This window comes from Electrona antarctica (assembly GCF_951216825.1).
Source record: "Electrona antarctica genome assembly, chromosome: 13".
In the NCBI taxonomy this organism is placed as follows: domain Eukaryota; kingdom Metazoa; phylum Chordata; class Actinopteri; order Myctophiformes; family Myctophidae; genus Electrona; species Electrona antarctica.
In genome coordinates, this window is record NC_136794.1 from 24,813,183 (window position 1) to 24,818,182 (window position 5,000).

Sequence of the window (5,000 nt, forward strand, 5' to 3'; positions counted from 1 at the left end):
CAATTGCCATCAAAGGCAAACATGTTTATATTACTCCTAAACATTTTGCCAAACATCTCACACAGTCCTATCCTCCTGGTGGAGACCTGTGCCCAGAAGGGCACTTTTTCTAGTTTGTATTATTATCGTATTATATCATATTGTTGTGTTAACAGAGACTCTGTGGAATATTGTTTTTGGCCATTACAAACTCGTTTTAGAGGACCCCCTCTAAAATGAGTTGATACAACTCAAGGGGCTATCCTCTAAAATAAATACAATTTCAATATATGTTTAATCAAGCATTGTTAAAGTTCCGGTATTTACATTTTCAACGGTAAATGATGTTCAGAACATTATCAAATTTAGAACAAATTCCGTTTGACATGTGAATGAATATCATAAGGAGTGCTTTGCAAAGCATAAAAATGTGGTTGCCCTCAACATCATGTTCAAGCACACACCATTCACCATGTTCACAGAACAATGATGACTTTTAGACCCCAACAACAACTGTGGCAATTAAAATCCTTTAAACAACATTTGATAATCAATTCAACATATGTTCAACACACCTCCTTGTCTACAAGGCGGGTAACAGCCCATGTATGACTATGACAGACTAATAAGCAGAGACAAAAAAGGCTTGTAGTAACATTATCTTAGCTTGTAATTCTAATTGCAGCCCAGTATAGACACAACTCTGATGTCAATTAGATGCTCGCACTACAAGCACAAGTAACATTTTCAATGATGTGCTACAAACTGAGTTTGACATATTTGCAGTGCGCTTGTCTTGTCACGTCCCCACAGAGCGGTGCTAAGCCACTAACTGCCGCTGCGACGCTAGCAGACGAGTCAAACATCCAGAGAGAGAGGACAGCCTTATCTACAGCTACAGAGAGAGAGGGAAAATAAATAACTAATAGCAATAGAGAAGATTAACGAAGACTCAGACAGTGGGGAAAGAAGAGGGAGGAAATGATACTGCGAAAGAGAGAAGGAGAGAAGACATGGGAGAGACAGTGGGTTGGGAGGAAGAGCGGACGAAAAGGGAATGGAACCTAGAGGTGTGCATAGTTGGGGACAAGCTCAAGGTTGTTTTGGCATTTTCAGCACCCTCTGGTGGATTACATACAGTACACATACATAGATAATAAATGATTATACATACATACAGTAGGCCTACACAGTGACAGACAGCTTCATTATAATAGTTTAGCATTCACTCTTCACATGACTCAGGTAAAAAAATGGAGGAAATGAAGAGAGATCAAGACAGGGAAGAAGGCTAGTTATGAGAGATGGGGAGAGAGAGAGAGAGAGAGAGAGAGAGAGAGAGCTTGCGTGCGTGCGTGTGTGTTCACTAGGCATCTGAGAGTGTGTACAGTACGTCTAGAAGAAGAGGGGGGGGGGATCATAGTGGGTATATCATCGATATATTGGGTAATAGTGTCGATAATAGGAGCAGTCATTTTAAATCTTAAAATACCCCCAGCCGACAGTGGACTGAAAACAGAGGCCGTGGCTATCATTAAGGGTCATTGTTTCTACCTGCTATGTGGGATTATATATATATAATTTATTGTGCTGTCCCAGTCATTAAGTTTATTATTAGATAGGTTTGACATCCCCTGATGTGTGTGCATTTAACCTAGCTTTGATGTGTAATTAGGAGCCAATTGTGCAGCCAATTGAGGTTCAGTAGTTTCAGGTGTGCAGGACAGCAGAAGGCAGTTTTTCTCCAGCAGCCTAGGAGCAAACACACACACACACACACACACACACACACACACACACAGAGAAGTTGCTAGTGTCATTCTTTGTTTTTGGCTTGAAACCATCTCCTGTAAGTTTTGTTTGTACGATTGACTTGAGTCATGTTTTGTAAGCTTTATCTGAGAGTTATTTTGTGATATTGCATGGGATGCTTAATACGTTTGATTGATTGCTTGCATTATGTCAGGTAGAAGTGTTAATATGTTAATTGCAAAACTACTGAATGCTTAGGCCAAGTATGTGCTTAGGTTATGTTATGTTATTGAGCTGATTGTGTACTTTATGTTTCTATTTTACAGAGCTCACTCCTTGTTTATAAAAGTTGTGTAAAAATAGCCTAAAGTTTTGGCTGTCGGCTTAGCAACAGAACTTCATTGGATAACTTGAGTTATTTCTTTTTTGAAGGGTTCACAGTTCACACCCGCACTTTCACATGTCACCGTCATTAACATTCACTGTGTGCGTGCGTGCGCCCGTGCGTGCGGCCGTGCGTGCATTTGTGCGTCGGTGCGTGCGTGTGTGCGTGCACGCACTCTCTACAACCTCTTTGCTAGGTATCGTTATGATTTGTATCAATTCCGGAAAGCTGCCTAGCCACGACACCGCTTGACACTCCTTGCGAGTATCTCTTAGTAAAATAAGCTCTTAGGTCTGTCTCCATATTTTAACTTTTTGTGTTTTCTGCTCCTTGATCATACCGTTTCACACAAAGCACATCTGAAAGATCTGCTACTTTTGAATTTGACAGGGTACCTGGTACGTGGACTTTTGGATGTGGTTCTCCCAGACCAGTGCTCTACTCTTTGTCCTTGTTATAATAGCTCAGTGGACCTTTCTAATATGTCTTTATGTGTACACTGTATAGGCTACTGTAGTGTGTATGTGCATGTATGTATGTGTGCCCATTTTCTTTGTGTCTGCACATATGAGTGCATTCCATTAAGCATGGTGTGTGTGTGTGTGTGTGTGTGTGTGTGTGTGTGTGTGTGTGTGTGTGTGTGTGTGTGTGTGTGTGTGTGTGTGTGTGTGTGTGTGTGTGTGTGCGCTACTGCCTATCGCATGGCCCAGTGTGAGCAGTAAATGAGTGTGTCAGTGCAGCTCATGTTAACTGTTGACATACTAATTTACTGTGGCTTCCCGTAAGGCCTACTCTGTAATATGGCTTATTGATGAGGCCGCAGGGAGTGTGTGTGTGTGTGTGTGTGTGTGTGTGTGTGTGTGTGTGTGTGTGTGTGTGTGTGTGTGTGTGTGCCTTTCCTGTACAGTACGTGTCTCAATGTTATTGTGACTTTGTGCATGCGTGCGTGTTTGCGTGCGTGTGTATGAGACATGAAATATAATTCTCCCTTATAATATTATGGTCAGTCAGTGAGTGATTTATGTGTGGTTGCATATTCTTGTGCACTTGCAGTGTATGCTCAGTGTGTGTGTGTGTGTGTGTGTGTGTGTGTGTGTGTGTGTGTGTGTGTGTGTGTGTGTGTGTGTGTGTGTGTGTGTGTGTGTGTGTGTGTGTGTGTGTGTGTGTGTGTGTGTGTGTGTCCAGCACATACCTATGTTTAGGTAATGTCACTTTATGTGTACTCATTATTTGTGTTATCCTTTAGCTTCTACATTTGAGGAAAGGAAACATGGGGAGGAAACACAGGGAGAGGAGAGGAGAGGAGATGAGAGAAGTGAATAGGTCATGTGAGTTGAGAGAGAGAGGTCTTGAACAGGAAATTTGATTTTGGGTGGTGGTGAAAAGTACAAAATACATCTGCTTCACACTCTCTGAGTCAAGTAGTGTCAATAACAGGCGCACACATACACACACATACACGCACACACATACACCGCACACACGCATGCACGCGCACACATGCAGCCAAACCCATAAACAGATATACAGCCTGCAGTAGTCATAGTCATACATAACGATGATGTTCAACCTTGCATTGACCCACACACAACAAACCTTAAGACAAGAAGTGAACGCACAAATGCGTGCACGTGCGCACACGCACACACACACACACACACACACACACACACACACACACAGGCGCGCACACATTGCACACACAGAGTCGGTGGGCCCTGACCCTCTGAGATCACCACATTCTCCATGTGCCATTAACTGGAAGATGGAGGGAGTGAGGGGGGGTATGGGGGGAGGAGAAGAGCGAAAAGATAGAGTGATTCAGTGGGCGCTCTTAGGAAAGGATAGGAGAGGAAGGAGTGAGGGAGGGAGGGATGGAGCCGTTAAGAGAACAGGAAAGGGGCAGAGGTGTGGACAGAGCTTGTAGTGCTTGTCGACAGGCCAACGGACATGTTCTTCCCCTGACACAGCACTGAGATCACCTTACCCTCCACTGGGTTCACAACTCTGTCACGACACGCACGCACGCACGCACGCACGCACGCACGCACGCACACACACACACACACACACACACACACACACACACACACACACACACACACACACACACACACACACACACACACACACACACTTTAACCCTATATCTATGTCAAATCGAGAAAATAGCCAATCTACACGCCCACAACGTGTCACAATTAACGCGATGAATTGTGAGCTTGTCGTTGGGCTGTTTTCACAGAATAATACCTATGATAGACCCTATAGTGTTAAACCATCACTGAGGACTTTTCACTGTGCACTAAGATAAAAGATTAAAAGGTAAGAAAAGAGACGGACAGATTTTAATTACACACTATTAATGTTGCTGTACCATTCAATGTGCCTTCATAATGTCAGTAGTAATGTCTGAAGTTTTAATTAATGAGCAAGACTGATACTGCTTAAATCATCTGAGTATTTTCCACCCTGTTGGCCTCACAACTCAAATTGCCAAATTATGATTTATGTTGAAAGCAGCATGCAGAGATAGCATTAGTCTATTAATAGTGACTAGAACAGTGCCCGTAGGGGGTTGATCAGGTGTGATCAATTGGCTAATAAAGGGCGAGGTTGCGCATCATTGTGGTGGTGTGAACACGTGTGTCAAATGAATTCCCCACCTAGCCTGTGTTGTGATGTCAGAACAGGCCAGATCCATATATGGAGATATAGGGGTGATCAGGTCTAGAACCTGGACAACCGGAAATGCAGAGTACCCGTTCCACCCATCTGTCTGTCTGTCTCTTGTATGCCCATATATGGAGATTTCTGTATGTGTCTCTCGGTGTCCCTTTATTCCTATAAGTTCTGTGTCAGGCATGCCCAAATATGGAGTGTT